The 12,573-nt window shown below is 41.5% G+C and overlaps 1 protein-coding gene across 1 annotated transcript in view; it reads right to left on the bottom strand.

The window, feature by feature from the left end:
• LOC116944972 (calcitonin gene-related peptide type 1 receptor-like) overlaps window positions 1–8,387 on the bottom strand; it is a 35,193-nt gene extending 26,806 nt beyond the window's left edge. The window contains exon 1 of the mRNA XM_032958978.2: window positions 8,229–8,387. The gene's annotated coding sequence lies outside the window, so the exon portion shown is untranslated. The remainder of the gene's footprint in view (window positions 1–8,228) is intronic.
• Window positions 8,388–12,573: the final 4,186 nt, after the last annotated feature.

The following is a 12,573-nucleotide window of genomic DNA, read 5'->3' as shown; positions in this document are numbered from 1 at the left end:
ATAGAACGTCCATTCATTTTTGGAAGAAAGATGATTTTTTTTTTAAAGTTCACCAAAATAGAACGTTCAACTGTTTACACCTGCACTCACTGCATTGAGCCTCGGTGAAGTCATGTATACAACAGGAAGACAGCTGGGGAACAGGGCCCATTTTTAGGATACGGCATGGGGACAATGGTGCAGCTGCAAGTGCGAGCGTGTGAAACATCTTTTATGGATGTCAGCCTGTCCCCCCGCCAGCGACAGCAATTCCGGTCCCAACAAAGCTAGGCCACTCCTACTGAACCACAGCCGTGGAGTCCCAGCTATTTCCCCCAAAAATATTATTGGAGAAAGTCCCATTGTGTTGGAAGATGCGATTTACTAAAAGAAAAACATGAATATGAATACAGTCAAAAGTTGAAGTGCCTCCGTGTTCAAATAAACATTGGGCTCATACTCTCTGGTTCTCTCGGTAAAGTCACGTAGGTAAGAATTAAATAAAATAAAACAAAAATGAAAACAACTAAATTAAATCACGACGTTTCGGGCGCAACACAAGCGTCCGTCATCAGGTGGGGACATCCACAGCGAAAAAACAATCGCTTTACCGAAAGAACCAAAGAGTATGGATCCTTGCAGTCACGAAAACTTCAAATCTAGAAGAAACATTGGGCTGCATTGATGTCCACCGGTGGAGATGTGGCTCAGCGGTTAATGCTCCACATTCATATGGCAGGGCCAGTCTATCCATAGGACAACCACTCTTGGCTTGACAAGCAGCGGTAATGTTATTACCATTAGCTGCGTTATAAACAGGTGTACAATAGGCAGTAAAAAATATATTATAAAACAATACTGTGCATGACCATCAAGCCATTGGGATTTAATTTTCCACTCTTTTAAAATACAATAGCCGTTCAGGTTTCGTTGAATTTCTTAAACAAGAAATAGACTGCGAATAATAATAATTTTAATATTTATTTATTTTAATGTTGGATAAAATCATCCCAGGCTGGATTAATAGCTCCTTTCTTGCCTGTAAGACAACATTCATAACATACTAAGAAAGCAACATTCAGGATAACATCTCCAGTTTTGACAATCACGTTGGCTTGTCTATATTGCATAACATTCTTGTTTTGAATAATTAATGCGGACTGCATCCTGTTTTCATATTTCAGCACCCTGTGAGACACAGGATACGAATCTCAAGGGTTTCATCCTGGTTAAATAATGTGCAGTATTATAAGTATATATTCATTGTTTATATTGTCCACCGTACACAATAGAAACTGTTGAAATTCACGGAGTATTGTAAGTGGTATTGTTGATGGTTGACTGGTGAGTTTTGACATTTGGTTAAAATACACGAACAGTGGCTAAGTCACAACATACTCGAATGGTACCTTTTCATATGTACAAAGAGGATATAGGACCACATTCGGCAGTGTTGACATTGCTTGAGAACAGAAGCTTAATTGACGGAAGAATGTAAAACTCTGCCAAAGCATTTTCAATAAATTGCAGCATCCGCGAATGTTCAGCTCGGTCATTTTACAGCCCCTCGTACATTGTTGTGCCATTTGTTGTCAGAAAAAAAAATAGTCGTGGTTATGCGTACATTAACCTAATGATCCAAACTGAATTACAACAAAAATGTCCAAATTTCATGGCCTCGTTTTTGATTGCAGAAAGCCGTACACATTGATTTGCGCAACATTCAGTGGACAGAGTGTTTTGTGGCCAACTATTTTGATGTATTATAATACAAACAGTTCAATTTAGCTGGATAGTTCCATAAGTACAGTAATGCCTTGAAGTGTAAAATCTCGTAGTGCTTTAAGAGCCTGTTTGATGTGTTTTGAAGCAGGAGATCATAAAAACCCTCGGGGAAATTCACTCGGTGGCTTAGTGAATTGCTCTGCCATGGTTAACCAGCCATCGACTGGGCCAAATACATGCTCCACAAGAGCGTCTGTTTTTTATTTGTTCCCTCCCAGGGAGGGCAGCTACCTGGGTTAGCTGTGTGTGTGCGGTTAACAAGTATACATCTCTGCTATTCATTCAGGTTAGGCTTTTTTTTGTTCTATTTCGAATAAAACGCTAAATTAATTTTGCACGCTTTACATCCAACTTGACTGAAGGCATCCACCAGCTATCTGAGATTAAATTAGCTGTTGCCAGCATCCATACAAGTAAGCCATAATAATACATCACGTAATATTAACTTGAGGATTTGACATGGTGGAAGATTTTGAAAGATAACAAGATTTAAGCCATGCAGTATACCATAAGCATTCTACGTGTTTAACAAAGGAAAGTATCACCCAGAATTGGGCCTAGATAGTGTTTTGATAGGTGACCACCATGCATAACAGGTGTGAGAGACTGCGGGGCTACGTTGTGGGCAGTGGAAAAATAGGGCACCGCGGTGATGAGATATTAACTACCTCGCCTGGTATACAGGAGGTCGTGGGTTCGATTCAGACCCTGCTGCCTGCTGTATATTCGGAGTTTGCGTGTCGCTCTCCCCGTATTCGTGTGGATGTTTCTCTGGGTACTCCGGTTTTCCCCTCCACATTTAGAATCAACATCACGCATTTAGAGTATTTGGCTGCGATACATTTCCACATGATGATAAGCCACTTTGTTGAGCTATAATTTGTGGCCAGGTCGCGTCTGAAAAACAGCTACGTAGCTCAATGGGCCTTTACCTGGTAAAATGTTTAAAAAGTTTAGTTTTCGTAAAATGCATTGTTATACTGTATCAACGCTCCTGGCACGAAACCGTATTGACTAGCGTAGTGAATTTTGGTAAAATAATCCCCATGACAGTGGTGTACATTAACTTCTTTAGAACTGCTTTTTGTGTTTAGTTTGATGTACTTTTCCCGTGCACAGTTGGCTATGTACGGTGCGAAAGAAGTTCAACGTACATACGTACGTAAGAATAATATTGTTATGCAATTGGGCCACCATAAGACAACACTGTGGCATGACAAGTGAAAGTGTAAAAGATATTAGAGACTCATTATATAAATGGATATCATGTGTTGACAGGGCATTACATTCATTTTTATTTTCTCCCAAGTAATTTCACAGAACATTGTGGTTGACCAAGCAATGCACACATCATGTAGCAGGGAGCTGTGAGCTTGTGAAACCTTTGTACTTTAACTGCGGATATCCAGGACATTAGCCAACACAGTGGTAATTAAGCTGAGACACATGGGATATAAGCTAACAATGGATATTTGGCTTGTATTGCCAGCCAATGTTATAATTGTATTATAATGGTATTGTTATGATTGGTGTTTAGTTACACGTGTGTCTTTACAAAACACAACCTAAAACTAAACGTTTTATTTTACTACGTAAGGCCCACTGAGCTACATTGTATAGCTCTTTTTTCAGAAGCGACCTGGCCACAAATGATAGCTCAACGAAGTGGCCTATCGCGTGGAAATGTCTAGCAGCCAAATAATCCAAACGCATGCTTCTGAATATGGATATAAAAAACGGAGGAGCCGAAGAAAAAATACACGCAACCACGGGGAGAACATCCAAACTCCAAATATACCGGCGTCAAGGTTGGGATTGAACCCACGACTTCCTGTATACCAGGCAAAGTAGTTAACATCTCGCATCCCGTGGCGTCCTATATGAGCGCTTATCTGCCTTATAATGTGGCTTCATGACCATAACCGCACATACCTTTGTGATAGTCCTTTCAACAACTTGACTTGGGTTTTAAATAGGAGAGCATCCTGTTGTGGTTCTGACCAAACCAATTCACCATGTGTAGTCAAGATCAATATTTCATCATTGCCAAAGCCGTTGATGTTACCACACCTCACCAATTCTCCTTGCCTTCACTATGTGTAGTGTCAGATGTTTTAGGTCCTAACTAATAGCACGTGCCCCCAAGGCATCTAACGATGCATCATATGCATCATATGTTCAAGCTAAGTGGCTGAGGGTTTTGTAAACATCTTGGTCTTCCAAACATAAGCAGTCTCAACCACTGTTATTGTTATTTTAGTCGTCTCCTTTGTTAGATGGATATGGGATGATGCCACTCAAATGTTTTGAGTCGGTGATAAATCCTGAGTCGTGTTTAGGGAGACAATGTTGTCTGCTCTTTGCGTTATCGTTTCCCCCCCCCCCCCCACCAGACTTTCACCAATAAACATCAAGCTTCTGCCCTGAATTAACCACACGTGGCAAATGGTGAGAAATTAAAATACAGAACAGGTAGCTCTGTCTCCATTCTATTCCATTTTTGGATTTAGATCGCGCCCTTTCCATGAACTGGGTTTGTGCCCGACTGCTACTGCAATGCTGGGAATAGTCGGCGTGGCTCGTGTTTAACATGTCGGCTTCCTAACCTCTGCTTGGACCATGCCTCGTATTGTTCCTCTCGACGTTTTACTGATAATGTCGACGTCAACCGGGAAACATTGTGCGTTCCAAAAGCGGCCCACGGTCCTGGCCGGCAAAAATAAGTGAGACACCTGGAGGGGCTCGCTAGCCATGCACGTCCCTCTGGGAGGCACACGAGCAGAGGCTGCTGACAGAAGTTTGGCTGTGCAGTATAATTCATGATCAACCTCATGCGGTGCCTTGCCTACTGTATATACTTGCACTTTTATGGCAAGTTAGTTGGATATGCTGCGTTGGCAGTGATGCCCAAGCGCAAATAACGAAAAACTCAACACGTGTGTCACTAACACTCTCCAAAGGGAAAAATATATATTAGGCGATGTTTGGGAAATAGTCATGTTTCATACGCAAGGGTTGGTGGGTTACACGGGATTTGTGAAACTCCGAAATGAGGGCTTAATTCCAGCCCGATTGTATTCTGCGTTGGCGACCTGGAAAGATGTCCGCATCCAGCACACCACATCCAGTATACTTATTGCTATGGCTGTGGTTCCTAGTTACAAACCATTCTACAGTCTACCAGCGACATGAAAAGCAAAGTAAGTGATTAATGAAGCCCTGTCTGTAACCCATGGCTGTCTGATGGCTAGTAGACTGTAGTACAGAAAATATACTTATGGATCCATCTATGCGGATCACGTACTATAAATCACCTCATACTTGTTGACTTCTCCAAGTGATCTGGGTTTCTTCCCACATGCAAAATGGGTATTTATGAAGAGTGAAAAAGTATTATAGGTTGTACGTGGCTTTAAATATGTCCGCTCCAAGGCCTTAAAAATAAATGTTAAAGTTTTAGTTAACTAAAACTAACATAACAGTATTTGCTACATGTAAACACAACAAAATGAGCGTGTACCATATATGGAACGTGGTATTGTTTGGTTCATATAAAAACAAAATTAAATACACGCATGTGCTGCATTTTTTTCCCCAACAGATTTTGATGGCTGACTAACAAGGGAAATCCAGCAAAACACAGCGACATACACTGGTACCGCTGCCTTTGATTGAATACAGTTTTTATTTTAATGGACAGGAAGTGTATTTCCCCCCCATCGACGTGTCTTTATATTGATTGCTATTCACTAACCCCATGTACGTGTCACGGAGTGTTGTTGTGTTCAACGCAACAACTAAATATCTCATCGATATACGATATATACTGTGAATCATTTTCAGAACACACTGGGCAGCTTACCGAGACAAGCATGTACATATATAGCTTGAGAAAATATAGTAGTTGGGCAGATTGTATCAATTTGCAATGTGAATGTGCAGACTATTGAACTTTATCAAAAATTTGATTTAACACAAACACTTGACAACGTGTTGATTTCCACGTGCAGTTCACTATTGAGTGCATATCATGACGCAGCTAACATGCACGTTACCTTCCTATACACGTGTAATCCACACGTATAGTAACAATGATACATACAAGTTCACACAGACAATACTTTGCCCATTGAACTCACAACACAATAGATAGGACTGTGATACCAAAAGACCACCAATGTACTGCAGTACTATATAATGAATAAGTCTTGATGTACACCTCCTTGTCGAGCCACTGCTGGGTGAAGGCCTGCCTGTAGTCACGGGGTGTGATTTCCATACTTCACCACCAGGGTCAGTGCGAGTTGGTGGAGGGGGGTAGGGGGTGAGAACTGGTTCAGATATTTCATTTCAGTTTCATTCATTAGGTATAGAGCCCTGTGAGCCACGCGGCTCTTGACTCGGGTGCAACCGCAACAAAACAAAACCATGAACAAGAAAACATCTTAAAGTGACTACACGCTAACAGAAAAATCCAGGGAAAAAAAAAACAGCAAAATCTTCCAGATAAAAACCACCGCATCTCAACGCTGTGTGCAAAAATCCCAGCGGGATGCAAGTCAAACAAGAACAACCATGAGACAATTTAGATTAAAGTTATCAGGCTAACTCTGTACTGCAACAAACACAAACATGGCTAAACCAAAACGTTTTCAAAATCACCAAAATAAAGCCATAAAAACAGTGCAACAACAGTGATCGACCTAGGCGATGCCAGAACCGATTCAGACAATCGTCACTGGTCTTTGCCGTGAGCGGTAACCTAACTGGTTGGCCGACTTCGGGGCGATTTCTCGCCACTGATGTCAGCCGAGACCAGAATTCACTCAGGTCGTTCGGTTAAAATAGCGCCACTGAGCCACCCCTATGTAATAATAACAATATATGATGCTTTATAGTGTGGTCTGCAATAGGTAACTCAATCTCCTTAGGGTGTATAGCCTCATATATATACTGCATATTATACAACCTTATAAAATACATTACAAAACCCAAGATATCTTATGTGCAATGGTGATTGATGCATTTTAGCCAGGTGAGAGACAATTGAGATTCGTTATCTCATTTCTAAGAACAGCCTGGTTGTATAAGACTAATATAAAATTGACCTTATGGCGAGACCCCGGGGTCTCATAAGCCCCCGGCTCTCGCATAAACATTCTATTATAATGTAAACATTATATTACGTATTATATATAATGTAAACATTACATTATAATGTAAACAAAAACGTTGCTCTTTTTCACCAATGGGTTTGAAGGATGGTGGCAAGTGTTGTCTTGTTTAAAACTGAAAACCACTTACCTGAAGCACCTCTATTTAAATACACTATAGAAAAAAATCATTTACACCCCTCTGTCAATCATCGCGTTTCTCAGTGTGGATTTGTGAACACACTTTGTAAACAGTACATAAAATAGTACGCGTTTTCAATGCGCTGTTCATATTGTAACAAGCGTTTATACCAATGTTACTCTACAGAGTAGTGGGTCACCGCTCCTCTTATCCGCATTGATACGAGCGGTATGTGGGGACTATGGCTTAACCGCAAAAAAACCCCTTTCTGCAAAGATGCATACGGACAAGAGAAGTAATAAAATTATCAAACAGGAGGAATTAACGGTGCAACGCATCTCATCTGATAAATGTCTGCAGGTAATAGGATTGTCATCGATTGATCCTGGCTGCAGACATTCGTAGGTCACAAATAATCATCAAGTGAGCAGTTTCACTGTGTTATGCATACCGTTATGACAAATAAAGGACTTAAAGTCGCGTAGGCAGTTTAAGCAGCTTTGGATAAGACTTGTTATGATCCTGACCATATACCCGAGCATGGAGTGCAATTCGCTTGTTCAGCGCTTCTGCGCATTCGTCCTCGTGTGCTACGCTTGGACGTGACATGACAACAGAATGACCTGCGCCAGGTGGATCGCGGCGTTTATGTGCGCGGTGGGACGGAGTCGCCGCAGAAGAAATTAACTCATTACGATTTTGACTTCCGTTTATTCGGGACCCCGGGGACCCGCCATGAGGTTCATACATATCGACAATGTATTGTCAGAGAGCAACGTTTTAATGCAGTACGGTTAGTTAATGCTACTCAATGATATAAAGACCCAGATCTTTCCTCTTTCGACAACTAAAGTGTGAATGAACACATACTTACACACACAGGTGTGTTTGCACGCATTACGCCAAGGGAGAGTAAAATCAAACGCGTAAATAAAATACAGGTAAACTAAAGCAGCATCTCCTATACCCACCTACAAACTTTACCATCGAAATCATTATCATTTGTGGAAGCCCCCCCCCCCCCTTCTAAACCATTGTGTATTTGACAGCACGCGTTAATTCATTTGACCAAACCACCCACACAAAACGACAGAGAGACTCGCTCACTGACGGGGGCAATGCAAATCTCCATGCCCTGTGACGGTCACACCGCACCAATCGATACTCACGTGGGGAGGAGAGGGGTCGGATGGCGTCCAAAAGGAGGGTTTCCCTACCGCCTGGAGTGCGCCCTGTGTCTCTGCGTTGGGGCGGCGTGCTGCGGAGCTGTTATCCTGGCTGCAACTGAGCCCTCGGTCCTTTTGCCCCTGGAGTTTGGTGGAGGGGAGAGTGAGGAAAGAGGATGGGGTGGGTGGGTGGGAGGTAAATGTCCGACATACGTCAGTTTCCCCAGGGTGAACTTTCCGTGCAGTGCAACCTCCTTACTGATCTCATTCTGTCTGCGCACTTTGGTGGCGTTTTTGGGCCAGAGTTGATAAAACCTGGGGGGGGGGGGGTGTGTGAGTGGTAAACGCATGAAAAAGCAATATATATAACTGGTTACCGGTGTGCGGATTTATCTAGAAATGTCTTCGTTTTATTAGCAATAACTCATAACGGTTCTAGATCTTACAGGAAGCCCCATAGTTTCTTAGTCGAGTTGTGCCCATATAGAAATGTAACAAAAAAAGGTAACGTTATTAGTTTTTTTTTCTTAAACTGAGGGACGGTTCACCGGATTGGAATCCAGATATCGCTGTTAGTTCGATTCCATCTCTAGGCATGGCAGCTCAAACAATGGGGTGATTTTCTTGAATTCCCTTCTTACTCCCGCCTTGCCCTTCTGTCCAGCCAGCAGTGTAAATGGTTTCACCACAGTCGATCGACGGACCGCCCACGGTAAGATAAAATGTCGACATGCCCACCCACCTCTTTCCAGATGCCAGATCATCATGGAAGAGTAGACCAAATACTGTGTAGAGCTGCCTTCAGTGGCGAGGTCATTCTGTCACCATCAGCGTAAGCAAGCGAGACAATTTCCGGGGTTTACCTGCTGAGAAACGAGGGCATAAAAAATGTACCACGCGGTAAACCGTGGCCGCCGTGCTGTTTGTAGTCCGTGCGTGCCAATCAGCGATTCACTGAAATTCCACTGTGGTTGAATTCACCTATTCCATTGGAGCAAAAATCTGAATATTCCGTAATACGTTGACGTCAAGGCAGCAATGACCTTAAAACCAACGTCGCAGTCCTCTCTACGTACAGGTGCCCTTAAGAGCTCATATATAGTACTGTAAGCATGTTTTCACGCGTGGCACGTGATAACTGTCATTTAATGGGTATAAATATGTTCGCAGTATATATTCGCACCTCCGATGAGCACGGTTGACTACGTGCGGTGTAAAATAATTTTGATTTAAAGCTTTCGTGAGTGCATGGATTCATCACCTTGGTTCTTTCGGTAAAGTCACCACGTAGAAGGGAAATAATAAAATAAGGTGTAAAAAAGTTCAACATACGAAGGGTTAGTGAATGAAGAGGTGTACACATGTTCAAGCGTCACTCTGTGCTCATGCATTAGCTTTAAGACATGATTTGCTAATGTCCCTGGAAGTGGCCAGAACTTTCCAGTTAGGGTTTTGGTTGTTGAAACTAATGGTCACGATTTTTGTTGAAAAGTCGACCGAAGCATGGCTTTAAATGTCATGCCTTACAATCAGTCATATATAGATGTGCATCAACGCGTCAGTTTCACCAAATAAAATTGACACTATGCCGTGTGCCATACAGTATGTATTTTCAGACAGACCTTATTGTGATACAAATGTACGTGTTAAAACAATAACAACATATGTCTCGCTAAAACTGAAGACTTTGGTAAATCACAGTACCCTGAAAGGAATATATAATCGGTAACCCTTTGGCTCATGGCCTTTCTTCATAGAATCGATATCACTGTTTTAGAAACGTGTGTATCAACAAATCAAATACTGTACACTGTAATCAATTAAAATGTCGTGGTTAAAAGTGTCAGATCGATGCTGGATTTTACCCAATTATTAAATTACTTAATATTGAAGTACACAGTATTACTAACCAAAGCGGACTGAAACTCATGGAATGGTTATAAGACATTCACCTTAAGCCTGCTGCAATAATACGACTTTGGTGGACATACTTTAAACCGTCATGCAAATAATCCTCTTGTCAACAGATACATTAAGGCATTTAACATGCATGATGGCCTAAACCCAGTGCACAAACACACATTTGTACAGACTGACAGTTGAATAACACACTTAGCCATACGCAGATAGAAGAAAAAAAGCATGATTCTGACACAAATACTGAATAAACAGTACACTGCAGAATATAATATAGTGGGGGGGGGATATTTTTTTAAAAGAGACCTTTTTAAAAGACGGTGAGAAAAGTCCTGCAACACCTATCTCTCTCTCTCTGTGGCAGATCGCTATTAAAATTAATGTGTTGACGGTACAGAATAGGGGTTTCAAAATACAATGGCAGATGTTCTGGTCCAATGTTTACATGATGCATTTAAAGAAGTTCATAAATAATCCGTTATATAAGCGTAAGTTAATACGAAAGATGGTAAACATTTGACACCTGCGAGTGCAACAACATCATACTGTGACTTAACGATTGACCAAATTCATCTATTCTCTGAACTGTAATCACATGCACTATAAGTATAGATGCTTACATTCATACCACGCTTTTAATATGACATAAGGTCTTAGAACCACATAAGATGGAACCCTGGTATTTATACCGAGGATTAAATAACGCGTTAATTCATGTCATTTTACTGAGGCTTTAACAGAACGTGGATTTACCGATGGCCACGGACGATATATTTTTTGACAAGCGCCACTTTGGCCGTTTAATGTTTGTGCATGTGACGCCACCGTGTGGTTTTACAAGACCAATATGAAGTCATTTTTATTGTAACGCTGGTCGACAGCCAAAATGCTTCCGAAATAAATGTAGTCCAACTTGACTAATTCTGGGTCACTGAGGATAACAAAAAAAATTATGCTTAAAATTGTTGCTTGGCTCGAGTTTTGAAGATTTGCTGCTGGGTCAGTATATACGTCCCTTGACCTGGGAATGGCGGAGGATAAGTGAGTTATAAAGGGAAGGGATCTCAATTTAAACCAGAAATTACTAAAATACATCTTTGACTGGATATATGAATAAATCTATGACTGGGTTTGGACAGTTCTTGCTCATAACAGAGGTGTTTTGGGTTAGATCGCGTAAATATATAAAAGTGTCGTTAATACCCGCCACCACCCGACACAGCCAACTAGTACGGGTTGTCATGTAAACAGAACGTGGCCAATTCGTCACTAGTACAGCAGCACACCGGTGTGTTGGAGAGCCAAGCCACAACATTTACAATCTGAGTACGACGTTTCGCCAGTAATTACAACTAGCTTCATCAGGCGACAGCCAGATTTGTGGAGAAGTCTTACTGTTTCTTTCCTTATATAGAGGCGAAGATGTGGTGACCACGCTTCTTCTGCGTTTCTCCGACTATACACTCAATCCATGAAGAAGGACCCTCTTGAGGAGCCTTTCAAAACCATCACTTTACCCTACATTTCGGGGATCACAAAAAAGATCTCCAAAATCTTGAATAAACACAAGATCCAGGTCCGTTTCAACACATTACATAAAATCCGTGATCTGGTTCCGTCTGTAAAAGATGTGATTCCGGACATACAGTACCCTGGCGTCTACAAACTAAGTTGCCTCTGTGGTAGTAGTTACATTTGACAAACCAAACGACATGTCTCAGACCGCATTCGTGAACACAAAGCAGACCTTAAACACGGTAGGCTCACATGACATTGACTTCTCCAAGACAGAGGTTCTTTGCAAGCCATCTGGCTACCATGAGAGATTCGTTCATGAGGCTATCCACATATACAAGCACAGAGACAATTTCAACCGAGAAGATGGCTTCTGGCTTAGCAATCATTGGAAGGATTTGATAAACCATTTCGGGTCTTAATTGATTGTTCACGCTTAAGGTGGCTTTCAGACACCATACATTAATTTTTCGTCTCCCCCCTCCTCTTTTCCGAACATAGATGAACTCGTCCATCTAAATAAACTGTCAAATTGCTATCCGTGGTGCTAACGTTTAAAAATAAATAAATGCAAACCGCCACTTCTTTCAAATGTTCTTGCCGTTGGTTTTCACACCTGATGATGACTGCTTGTGTTGCAGTCGAAACGTCGTGAGAATTTTATTGTTTTATATTTTTATTATTTTATTGTTTCCCTTCAACGTGACTTTACCGAAAGAACCAAGAATATGAATCACTGCAGTCACGAAAGCTTTAAATAAAAATGTATTTGTATTTCTTTCGATTTCGATAGACTCTCTTTAATTAGTCTTGGCCAGTAGTAGCTAGTTTTGCACAGAACTTCAACATTATCAAAATCAATTGAGTGCCCTTGTTGGCACCCGTGTTGTGCTACTGCTGACAGTTGTATTTGGGA

The sequence above is a fragment of the Petromyzon marinus genome, chromosome 2, assembly GCF_048934315.1.
Source record: "Petromyzon marinus isolate PM22_M1 ecotype Great Lakes invasive population chromosome 2, UKy_Petmar_22M1.pri1.0, whole genome shotgun sequence".
In the NCBI taxonomy this organism is placed as follows: domain Eukaryota; kingdom Metazoa; phylum Chordata; class Hyperoartia; order Petromyzontiformes; family Petromyzontidae; genus Petromyzon; species Petromyzon marinus.
This window is presented reverse-complemented; position numbering and strand designations above follow the sequence as displayed.